Source organism: Carcharodon carcharias, chromosome 12 (genome assembly GCF_017639515.1).
Source record: "Carcharodon carcharias isolate sCarCar2 chromosome 12, sCarCar2.pri, whole genome shotgun sequence".
In the NCBI taxonomy this organism is placed as follows: domain Eukaryota; kingdom Metazoa; phylum Chordata; class Chondrichthyes; order Lamniformes; family Lamnidae; genus Carcharodon; species Carcharodon carcharias.
Window position 1 is genome coordinate 82,166,263 of NC_054478.1, and position 12,744 is coordinate 82,179,006.

The 12,744-nt window shown below is 44.7% G+C and overlaps 1 protein-coding gene across 9 annotated transcripts in view; it reads right to left on the reverse strand.

Annotated features, from left to right (window-relative positions):
- Positions 1–11,796, reverse strand: part of LOC121284928 (integral membrane protein GPR155-like) — an 83,275-nt gene extending 71,479 nt beyond the window's left edge. For 4 of the 9 annotated variants that reach the window (XM_041200856.1, XM_041200857.1, XM_041200854.1 and 1 more), the window contains exon 1: positions 11,646–11,795. The gene's annotated coding sequence lies outside the window, so the exon portion shown is untranslated. Of the gene's footprint in view, positions 1–10,513; positions 10,577–11,645 lie in introns of all 9 variants that reach the window. The other 5 variants (XM_041200858.1, XM_041200861.1, XM_041200863.1 and 2 more) reach the window with 3 other exon arrangements.
- Between the last annotated feature and the right edge of the window lie 948 nt (positions 11,797–12,744).

Below are 12,744 nucleotides of genomic sequence, written 5' to 3' on the forward strand. Positions count from 1 at the left end.
AGCCATCCATTACTGCCCGCCACATCTGCACCTTCTTCATGAGCTAATGTCAGATCATTCCTGTTTTTGACCTTTCAAAAAGTACAAAAATTCATACTTGTCTGACATTTCTTGCGTTCTACGACACTGGTTTCACACCTAACTTCTCTGACCTATTTATTTCTACCATTGCTCTTACACAGATGTCAATTTGGAAAAAGATGTTTCTCAACATTTAGTCAAACAAAGGTGCTTAAGGCAGTAATTTTATACAACTCCTATGACCTTTACTCAACACATAGTCCCAAAATAGGAGATTTCTACCCACACTTGGTTCAAGTTTACCAAGTGTCCACAAATGCCATCTCTCAGTCTAGAAACATTTCCTTTCCTGTATATTTGTGTTCATGCAAGGTGGCATAAAAGATGTCAATGTAGAACTGTTAGCAATCCTGCTTTGTTACTGAAAGAGTATTACAAAGTTATTCATAAGAACAAGCCATGAAAATACACTAAACCCTATAAAGGTGTAATGGTTTGTTGGTGTGGTTGGTGACTCTGGCATACTTTGCACATCCTCACTACCTTTTCGATATTGTTGTTGATCCCTGGTCAATACAGTTTCCTTGCCAGGCACCTTGGCTGCTCTATGACCATATGTCCCCGGTGTAACTATGGCAATGTGTCCTGGCAAAGAGTTTCAGGTACAAGCACCTGCTTTCCTTTGAAAAATCACGCCTCTTGAAATGCCTAGTTCATACCTGTATAGCCAAAAACATTGCAGGGTGTTGTCTCAGACTAACCTTCTACAACAACTCTCCATAATGCCTTTATTTGTGGATCATTCACTATTTCCTCCTGAAATTGGTTGCATTTACATTGACCAAAAACTCATCAAATCAACACTGAATAAATCTTCTACTTCGATGTCTATGCCATCCACTTGCAGGTCTATCAAATACATTCGCGTTTTTTTGGGTTTGGGAACCTGCTCAGTGAATCTGAAGTAACCATTTTGCTACCTGGTTTGTAAAGGACTTCAAAGTCGTATCTCTGTATTTCTAATGGAAGTCGCTGTTCAATGGCTTGCACCAAATCATTTCTGATGGTTTGTGGTCAGTTTCCAAAATGATCGTTTACCAAATAGGTACACGTGGAATCTTGTGATACCAAATACCAGAGTAAGTGTCCCGGGCTCTATATTCAAATAATTGGATTGCCGTTGAGATAGACTTTTGGGGCCAAATACAATTGATTTCTTGTCTTGCATAATGTACGCTCCTAACCCTTCTTGAGATGCGTCGACCTCCAAGACCATCTCCCATCTTTAGCCGTAGTATTGTAGAACACGTCTCTTCTAACAATGCCTGTTTAAGTGACTCGAACATGTTTTGATGGTTATCCTGCCATTCATATGGAACATCCTTCCTTAATAGCCCTCGAAATGATTATGCTCTATCAATGAAGTGGGGCATATATGGTGTTAAGAAGTTGAATAATCCAAGGCATCTCTGCAAGTTCTCTCTACCTGGGAAGTAGGCACATGGTGTCCGTCTTTGAGTTTACCCGGGTCAGGGTGGATCCTGGAACTCAAATAAATAGAGCCAAAAAAATTAATCTGACCCACATTCACCTAGCATTTCCTGCTGTTGAAGACGAGCCCTTTAGGACGAGCTGCTGCCATTAGCAAGCATAAATTTTACTCATGCTCTTCTTTGGTTGTGCCCATCACCACAATATCATCGACAATGCATGCGCATCCAGAAACATGTTCTGTAATTCTGTCCATATGCTGCTGGAACAGATCCTGACTAATGAATAAACCAAAGGGTAATCTCTAGAAGCAATACCTTCTGAATGGTGCCTGAAAGCAATGGTCGCTTGAGATTCCTCTGCCAAATGAACCAATACCCATGAGTGGCGTCCAATTTGAACAAAAAAACTTTGCTCCTGTGAATTTGGGATTCAAATTCCCCTAACACCGTGTCTCCTGCCAATGCAAAATGGTATTCTGCGCATGTGCAGAAATCCAGTGACATCACTCTGCTGTGCCCAGATTGCCAGTACGGTCTGCATGTGCATCAATGATGTCACTACATGCATACACCATCTGCCTGTTTCGGGGAATAAAAAGATTTTTTATTCGTTCACAGGGTGGGGTTATGTTAGTCATTTCTCGTAATTAATTCCGCATAAGCTACATTTACACGGAACAATGGTCTTTTTCATGTTATTTAACCTGGATGGACTTCAAGCTTCCTTGATGTGGCTGTGTGCTATATGGAAATAAGCTCTGCAGATCAGGAGCAGTTCCTGACCAGCTATTCAAATGTTCAAGACAAATTTCTAAACTGAATGAACTAATTCAGTTACACAGATAGCCAGTCAAAAATAAAGAAAGAGAGGCCAGATACCAAGCTGCCTGAAACATGGGCATGTCGATTTGAGCAGCAACATCTTTGCTCCTTGCCGCTGCCAACTCACTCGCTCGTATTGACATAATGAAGTAGAACAGTACAACTGCTCATGCACGGCACTGGCAGCAAACGCAGCCTTCCTCTAATGTTGGGATCTTGTGTGGACATCTCTTTAGAGCAAGATTTAGACTTCTTGGGTCCAAGCATACCTGTATTGTGCCATCTTTTTTCAGTAAGCACGAGATAGAGCTGTACTAATTGGTATGCTGATGCACATGACGGATAATGCTGTTAGGTTCCTTGTCACCCAACTCACTCTTTAGTTTCTCCTGTATGTGCACACTGCACTTTCTAGGAGAGTCGATTGCTGGGATTGCATCTTCTGAGGTATAGTACAGCATCACCTCTGAAATTTCCTATAGTGTCAAATCTGCCTGGGTGCATCTGTTGTAGATTGTGGACTGACTCAATGTGATTATTTTTTGGCCTCTTCTGGCACAGTTGGTGTATTGGTGATCTCGTGTGTGGTCACAATGTTGAGTTCCGTACATACCAGCAACCCTGTTACTGTTGGTCTGCTTGTGTCCACCAGGTAGAATACTTAGGGTTTCCATGCAGATCTGCCATAGTTGCATTTCAATGTCAATATACTGGTGCAATTAATGGATGACCCATTGTACACAGTCAGTTTGGCTGTTGTAGGTTGTATCATTGACTTTTAGGATTCTGACTAGTAATATGATCATGCTTGCCGCTGTGTTGAGTTTGGTGGTGAGCGTGTGTCTGCCACTTTTCTTAGGGCATATGATGCTAATAGCAGCAAAAGCCTCTAACAATGTGACTTCATCCACAAATCTCATCACATTTACGATGTGGAAAGCCTGTCCGCTTTCTAATTGAAGATTTCTCCACTCTAAATCTTCACCCTGGTCTGTCTTGCCACTAACCTCATGCATGTGCATTTATGCTTATGGAGGTCTCTGGCACACTCTCTTTTGTTGCAGCTAGTATGTTGCATATGGCTTTTGTTTGGTTGTATCTTATTGTAACCTCCAGTTGCCCCTCGGAACCAGATTTCCTGCATTGGTGAGCCCAACGCCCTCTTGCACTGCATGAATTCCAAAGGTCTTAGAACACAGGGCAGCTTTGCAGTGGATGCAGGAGACCAGACTTCCCACATGGCTTGCTTGGTTTCTGCATCTTATCTACCGTGGCAATACTGGTAGCCACACCCAATGCTTGCAGGTGTTGTTATCCAGCCACTATGGCTTGGAGGATTAGAGTTGGCAGGGTTACTCATCCAGAAGCAGCAGGTAGCCAACTGAGCTAATTAAAATTTGTCATCAGAGATCAATTAGGATTTTCCAGACAGCTTCCAGGGCTCCGCAGGGAGCAGGAGACAGTGTAGTTGCCTGGAGATGGCCTCCTAGTGACAGACTGCTGGTGGGTGGGGGTGCTCTTGGCAGGCTTAGAAGCTCACCATGCCTGTCTGGGTTTAGCAGCAGCCACAGGCCACTGTGTGGAGGGACAGTGGTGGCCCAGCTACTAAGGCCTTTTTTAATTTTAAATTTAGAAAAGTTCAAGAGATGACGCCTCCACCTTGGAGGTAGAGTTGATCATTCTTGAACCTTAACTTACCCTCAATGGCATCATGCTACTGCTTGCCAACTGGAGATCCTCCAATTGGCCCTCTAGCTTCTACAGTCCACCACTGTCCTTAACTGGATGACGAGCCTGCCCTCTGGCCACTAATTGGCCAATTCAGGGAAAATCACAGGTGATCACACTCCTCAGACAGTGCAGTTTCTGACACTCATTTGAGCTTGATGCTGGGATCTTGAAGCCCACAGGAAAATACTGTCCCTGGTTTTCTGTTGCTAATCTAGTTCTCAATTCATCTAAATTATAATCAGATGAGTTATGCTTAAATGATACTAAAGTACCAGTCATAATATGACTGTATTGTTGAACTCATCATGACTTTTGTTCAGCAATTAATAAGTTAAGGGAAGGTCAGTTAATCAAGATAGCCAAGTAAACAAGCTTAACTATAAACAGAACGGTCACAAGACTAGGTTGTGGCATAGAGCACAGTATGAGCACAACACTAACGCAAACTTGGCTTAAAACAGTTGAATACAGACTCTTGGTGTCACATTTTATTGCACTCATTCTTGAACCTTAAAGGCTCTCACATTTAATGTCCGTGCTGTTGTACATTCTGAAAAATGCTGGCTGCTGATCTAAAGTGGTGTTTCCCTTCACTTTCAAATATTTTACCATTCCCTCAGCCTCAAAAAGTACTGATGCAGGCCATTCAAATGTAGTCTTTTTGCCCACTGCCTGATTTCCTGCCTCCGGATTGGCAAGTTGTCTGTTGGGAAATAGCTCCTATTAAGTATGATGATGAAAACTCTGTATTTAATAGTAGTTTCTTCCATCTGCCAGCTACACAGTTGACATGAAGGAAGTCCCTGTGGATACAAAGGTTTTGTGGAAAAGTCCAACTCTTGGATAGTTGCTACCCTATACTGAAAAGATACAAGATATGCAATATTCCATACATCAGATATTTCTATGCAGGCTTTGCTTGCAAAGACACAACGCCCAATATACCAAAGGAAAGTGCACTGAGCTAAAAGAAACAGCATACACAAGGAAAGCTGTCATGTTGAATAAGGACAAAATATTTCTTGTGTAGTTATAATGGACACCTATGTATAAACATTGTATACAGGTCACATCCAAAAAATAACTAATTTACATTAAAAACATGTAAGAATTAAAAGAATTCAAACTGGAACTCCTTGGATCATCAGATTTGTATTCTAAAATCAAATTGCTGTTTTTTTGTTTTAAACCTACTAGTATACTATTTCTGGTGCTGTGCACTAAAGCCTATTTCTCCCTGATTAATATTTGATGGGTTGCACCTAAATAAAGCTAGGACTGAGTTCCTTACAAAGATCATTTCATGCTGTATATCACACAAACTCATGAACAAGCCTAAGGCCAACACTTTCAGCCCTGAAAAGTGCCCAGTCTACCTCAGATTACCTTGGAAGTAATTTGAGCAACGGTTGAAGCTAGCTGTTTCATGCTGCTACTATACAGTAGCAACATGAATGGTATTCGCCATTAACAGGATGCTGCTGTCAAGCAAGAAAGACGTTCTGCCCATCACACAAATGAGTAATGCAGTATATGAATTTCAGTGCCGGTGTAATGCTAGGTATGTAGGCCATTCATCCCAAAGACTGGCGGATCACATCCAGCTACTGTTCACAATGGGCAAGTTACAGATCGTACCGAACAAGCCTGTGCTTGCAAAACTCAAAACACAGTGTCCAATGTTAGATGTTATTCCGTGGATTGAACAACATTTGCTAAATATAAACTTAAAGTACAGACAGCCTATCTAATACCGCCTCCTTATCAATTTTAAACACTTCTCTTTCACCACAGCCTGGGTAGCACATTGTTCCTTGATAAAGACAGATGCAAAGTATTAATTTAATAGCTTGGCTATGCCCTCTGCCTCCATACGTAAATCCCCATTTTGGTCCTAATAGGCCCTACTTCTCCTTTAACCACCCTTTTGCTATTTATATGCCTGCAGAAGACTCTGGAATTCCTTTTTATGTTGGCTGCCAGTCTCTTTCCATACTCTTTCTTTGCTTCTCTTATTTGCTTTTCATCTTCACTTGGAACATTCTATATTCAGCCTGATATACAGGGTGAAATGACCTGATCAGGGTAGCCATTTTCACCCATGGTCACTTGACATTATGATTCGGCAAAACAGCGAGACGTGAACCCACTGGAAGCTGGAAGTGACAATGAAGACTGTAATCCTATGTAGAGCGTGCTGTAATGTATACATATGCAACTTGGGTTTATTAGTCAGGTTAAAACATTAAGAAGGCTTATCTTTTCTGTAGTTTAGACTATTAATTGCCCACTAAGCAACATTTAGTCAATGTTATTTTTAGCTTCTTTGTGAAAGTCTTATAACTTGAAATCTTATTGTGCAATTCCTTTAAGTTGATCACTGAGAATTCAATACAAAAACAGAATTACCTGGAAAAACTCAGCAGGTCTGGCAGCATCGGCGGAGAAGAAAAGAGTTGACGTTTCGAGTCCTCATGACCCTTCGACAGAACTAGGCGAATCCCAGGAAGGGGTGAAATATAAGCTGGTTTAAGGTGGTGGGGGGTGGGGTTGGGTGGGGGGAGAGAAGTGGAGGGGGGTGGTGTGGTTGTAGGCAAAAGCAGTGATAGAAGCAGATCATCACAGACAGCAGAAGATGTCACAGACAGCAGAACAAAAGAACACATAGGTGTCGAAGTTGGTGATATTATCTAAATGAATGTGCTAATTAAGAATGGATGGTAGAGCACTCAAGGTATAGCTCTAGTGGGGGTGGGGAGAGCATAAAAGATTTAAAAATATTTTAAAATAATGGAAATAGGTGGGAAAAAGAAAAATCTATATAATTTATTGGAAAAAAACAAAAGGAAGGGGGAAGAAACAAAAAGGGGGTGGGGATGGAGGGGGGAGGTCAAGACCTAAAGTTGTTGAATTCAATATTCAGTCCGGAAGGCTGTAAAGTGCCTAGTCGGAAGATGAGGTGTTGTTCCTCCAGTTTGCGTTGGGCTTCACTGGAACAATGCAGCAAGCCAAGGACAGACATGTGGGCAAGAGAGCAGGGTGGAGTGTTAAAATGGCAAGCGACAGGGAGGTTTGAGTCATTCTTGCGGACAGACTGCAGGTGTTCTGCAAAGCGGTCGCCCAGTTTACGTTTGGTCTCTCCAATGTAGAGGAGACCGCACTGGGAGCAACGAGTGCAGTATGGTGAAGAGGAAGCGGTTGGGACAGAACTGTCCCGGTAGACCGATCATGTCAGCTTGCTCCTGCCCCACAGAACTCATTTCTCATTATCTTGACTCCCTTCTCTCTCCCCTAGTCCAGTCCCTCCCCACCTACATTCGTGATTCCTCTGACACCTTACGTCACATCAACAATTTCCAGTTCCCTGGCCCCAACCGCTTCCTCTTCACCATGGACGTCCAATCCTTCTACACCTCCATCCCCCACCAGGATGGTCTGAGGGCCCTTAGCTTCTTCCTCGAACAGAGGCCCGAACAATCCCCATCCACCACTAATCTCCTCCGTCTGGCTGAACTTGTTCTCACGCTGAACAATTTCTCCTTCAACTCCTCTCACTTCCTCCAAATAAAAGGTGTGGCTATGGGTACCCTCATGGGCCCCAGCTATGCCTGTCTCTTTATGGGGTATGTGGAACATTCCTTGTTCCAGTCCTACTCCGGCCCCCTTCCACAACTCTTTCTCCAGTACATCGATGATTACTTCGGTGCTGCTTCATGCTCTCGTCGGGACTTGGAAAAATTTATTAATTTTGCTTCCAATCTCCACCCCTCCATCATTTTCACGTGGTCCATCTCTGACACTTCCCTTCCCTTCCTTGACCTCGCTGTCTCAATCTCTGGTGATAGACTGTCCACCAATATCCATTACAAGCCCACCGACTCCCACAGCTACCTCGACTACAGCTCCTCACACCCCGCTTCCTGTAAGGACTCCATCCCATTCTCTCAGTTCCTTCGCCTCCGTCGCATCTGTTCTGATGATGCTACTTTCAAAAACAGTTCCTCTGACATGTCCTCCTTCTTCCTTAACTGAGGTTTTCCACCCACGGTCATTGACAGGGCCCTCAACCGTGTCCGGCCCATCTCCCGCGCATCCGCCCTCATGCCTTCTCCTCCCTCCCAGAAACATGATAGGGTCCCCCTTGTCCTCACTTATCACCCCACCAGCCTCCGCATTCAAAGGATCATCCTCCGCCATTTCCGCCAACTCCAGCATGATGCCACTACCAAACGCATCTTCCCTTCACCCCCACTGTCGACATTCCGTAGGGATCGTTCCCTCCGGGACACCCTGGTCCACTCCTCTATCACCCCTTACTCCCCAACCCCCACCTATGGCACCACCCCATGCCCACGCAAAAGATGTAACACCTGCCCCTTCACTTCCACTCTCCTCACCGTCCAAGGGCCCAAACACTCCTTTCAAGTGAAGCAACATTTCACTTGCATTTCCCCCAACTTAGTCTACTGCATTCGTTGCTCCCAATGCGGCCTCCTCTACATTGGAGAGACCAAACGTAAACTGGGCGACCGCTTTGCAGAACACCTGCAGTCTGTCCACAAGAATGACCCAAACCTCCCTGTCGCTTGCCATTTCAATACTCCACCCTGCTCTCTTGCCCACATGTCTGTCCTTGGCTTGCTGCATTGTTCCAGTGAAGCCCAACGCAAACTGGAGGAACAACACCTCATCTTCTGACTAGGCACTTTACAGCCTTCTGGAGTGAATATTGAATTCAACAACTTTAGGTCTTGACCTCCCCACTCCATCCCCACCCCCTTTTTGTTTCTTCCCCCTTCCTTTTGTTTTTTTCCAATAAATTATATAGATTTTTCTTTTTCCCACCTATTTCCATTATTTTAAGATATTTTTAAATCTTTTATGCTCTCCCCACCCCCACTAGAGCTATACCTTGAGTGCCCTACCATCCATTCTTAATTAGCACATTCGTTTAGATAATATCACCAACTTCGACACCTATGTGTTCTTTTGTTCTGCTGTCTGTGACATCTTTTGATGATCTGCTTCTATCACTGCTTTTGCCTACAACCACACCACCCCCTTCCACTTCTCTCCCCCCACCCAACCCCACCCCCCCACCACCTTAAACCAGCTTATATTTCACCCCTTCCTGGGGTTCGCCTAGTTCTGTCGAAGGGTCATGAGGACTCGAAACGTCAACTCTTTTCTTCTCCGCCGATGCGGCCAGACCTGCTGAGTTTTTCCAGGTAATTCTGTTTTTGTTTTGGATTTCCAGCATCCGCAGTTTTTTGTTTTTTGTTTTTATCACTGAGAATTCAATTATCTTTTTGAAATTTATCAGTCTCTATGGGGATCATAACACACTCAAAAGAAAAGGTCATTAGTATAATCTCAAACATTTCAGGTTATTGCGGGGTTGCTCCTTATAGCATCTGATGCTTCAGGTATTGTTCCATTCCAGCTGCACCTAGTGTGAGGGAATGAGGGCTTTAGCTGATACAAATAATGGCAACAGCCTGCTCCCAGATCAAGAACTAAGTGCCCACCGCAGGGTAGAAACTGTGGTGGCAGATTTAAGGGATTTATGGGAGGGGCTCTGTTTCTGATACAGAGGGTGATTGGTGCTTTCATTACAGCAGCAAGAAACTATTCATGTTTTATTAATCTGTTCAGTTTCAGAAACTTAGCCTGGGAAGGCAAGTCCATCTGGACAATTAGTAAGTTGTGTTTTTATCATTTTCCATAACCAAGGAGCATACAGAAATTGTACTCTGTAACTTGAAAACTGTTCATGTAAATTGACCAGTTGTTGGTTTGAAGTTGTACCTCCTATTTGGTGAAGTGCTTTTCAGTGCAGCTTTTGTAAAGAGGGACAATTCATTTGGAGGCTCTGGAACATTTCAGTATACAGAGTAAAGGGTTCCTTGCTATGACTCTGGTGTTACGTGATCATCCATTTATACATTAGGTAGTCTGGATCATAGGGTGTGATGTCTGCTCACAGGAGTGATCAGGGACAGTAAAGCCAAGCAAATATTTAGTGTAATCCCCAAGTGGTCCTTCTGTGTGAGCCCAATCCTGTCCTCACACACCTACAGTTCTAGCAGATGCCAATTAGCAGCAGGAATATCAATTGATTTTATCTTCCTTAACCAAGGGACACAAACGCCAATTGTCACATTCATTCTGGTGTCATATGCTGAGATTAGCAAATTCATTACAGATTGAGATTGAACCTGGGAATTTCTTGGTCTTCTCTAATGTTTCAGTTATTTAATGCCTTAATCAACTGAACCAGATGAGCCAAAGGTTTAAGTGTCACCTGAAACCTGAGCTATGTTCTTGCCTTCAAATCATGTCCCTAAATATAGGTTACATATAAATTCTGCGCAAGAAGCATTCTTGGGAAATTCACAAAATACAATACATATCAAGCATACCAAATAACTCATAGATCAGTTTACCTCAGATTTTGTCTTAATTCAGTGCAGGTCTTGTGTTACGTTATACAGAATAAGCAGTATTCTCTAGTCAAATGAAATAGATTAGTATAAGGGTCAATCCAAAATACAGCTGAGTAAACCTAAAATTTAATTATCCACCGCCTTCAAGTTTTCATACCAGGAAAGGTAGATGGTGGGACACCCAGCTCTTCACCGACGTTTGAGAATTTCACAAATTTTGTTTCAGTAATCAGCGCTCTATATTTTCAGGTTTGTACATACAGTTTTACTTTGTCCCAGCAAATATCAGTGTTTCACATTCACACTGCTCTGAAACTAAGTACCAGTATCAAAAACATTATAGTATGGCTGCAGCTGGAAACGATAACGTGATGTATTTCTGGAATGCAACACAATCAATAGATACTGAGGGAATTATCAATCATTACAGAGTTCACAACACTTTACAAGAAAAGGTAAACACTTGAAATAAATTAACAAATATTACATTATGCAATATTTACAACATTCAGCAATGACGCTACAGTAGCAGATAATTTTAAGAAAGGAAGAGTAATTCTGTGTGATTGACAACGGTTATGGCAGGTCATGCTACTCTTATTTTTATGCGTTTTTTTTTCCCTACCACTCTCTTACTGATACATTTCTCTCAGCTTTAATGAAGCGTTACACCAGAAGAGGTTAACTTGTCTGGTCTCCATAGATGCTAACTGATCTGCTGTTTGCCAGATTTACAATAACAATATTGTATCGTCCCAAGTGGTGGCACAGACATTGAGAGTTCATTATACAATCCAGTAATCCCTTATCTAAAAAACTGACACTTGCAGCATTCAAACATTTCCCCGTTCAAACGTGACGGGAAGCTTACCGGCTCCATCCAGTTAAATTTCAGCTCTGTAGCCGCTGAATGATCCAGCCAGCCAACAGAACAGAGCATTGCACCATTAGCTGGAGGTGCAGTGTTTGGGAAAATGTTTCTGCTGATCGTCACTGTCGCAAAACCTGGACATGAAATGGAACTCAAAGCATGTGTTGGATTAAGACGATGATCGGCGCTTTCACACAAAGACGCAACCTAATAATGACACTTTGTGCTTCTTTTCTGTAGAATGTACTAAAAGATTGTTACCATGTATATTGCTGGGGGATCTTGTCCGTTTCCCGAGCTTGTCCTCTGCTGCCGAACCACACTTCCCGCTCCGCCTCTCCTCTCAACTTCAGCACAAACTGTGCCGAGCGATTGCGCACCCGCACTGAGTGGCAGCGGATCCGAGCCAACCACAGGGACTCGCCCCTCGCGCGCGCACACAGCCAGTTTTACAACAGCCGCCGTGTCCCAAAGATCAGGCGGCGGGAGAGGAGCGGGGATTTTCGGCCGGGAGGATGTACACATGGTTCCCTAGGGACCCGAGTGGGTTTGGTTTTGACACTGAAGTAGTCAACGTTTACTTTTTTAAAATAATGTCCTGTAAGTCGTTGAAAATTGGTGACAACGGCCATTCGGTGAAATCGCACCTCCAGGACCATCACCCACCTTCAACCTCTCTTTCTGCTCATCTTCGCACCACCCAACCCTCCATCTCCCCCTCTTCTTCCTCCATCTCCCCCCATCCCCTCCTCCCCTCCTCCCCTCTCCCTCATCACCCCCTCCCCTCCCCCTCATCCCCCCCCTCCCCCTCATCCCCCTCATCCCCCCCCTCCCCCTCATCCCCCCCTCCCTCATCCCCCCCTCCCTCATCCCCCCTCATCCTCCTCCCTTCCTCCTCCTCCCCTCATCCTCTTCCCCTCCCCTCTCCCCCCTCTCCCCTCCCCCATTTCCCCCCCATTCTCCCCCCTCCCCATTCTCCCCCTCCCCTCCCCTCCCCCATTTTCCCCCCTCCCTCCCATTTCCCCCCCTCCCCCCCATTTCCCCCACTCCCATTTCCCCCCCATTTCCCCCCCCTCCCCTCCCCCCCCATTTCCCCCCCCTCCCCTCCCCCCCATTTCCCCCCCCTCCCCTCCCCCCCATTTCCCCCCCCTCCCCTCCCCCCCATTTCCCCCCCCATTTCCCCCCCATTCTCCCCCCCTCCCCCCCCATTCTCCCCCCCTCCCCCCCCATTCTCCTCCCCCCCCCCCATTCTCCCCCCCCTCCCCCCCATTCTCCCCCCCCCATTCTCCCCTCCCCCATTCTCCCCCTTCCCCTCCCCCATTCTCCCCCTCCCCTCCCCTCCCCCATTCTCCCCCTCCCC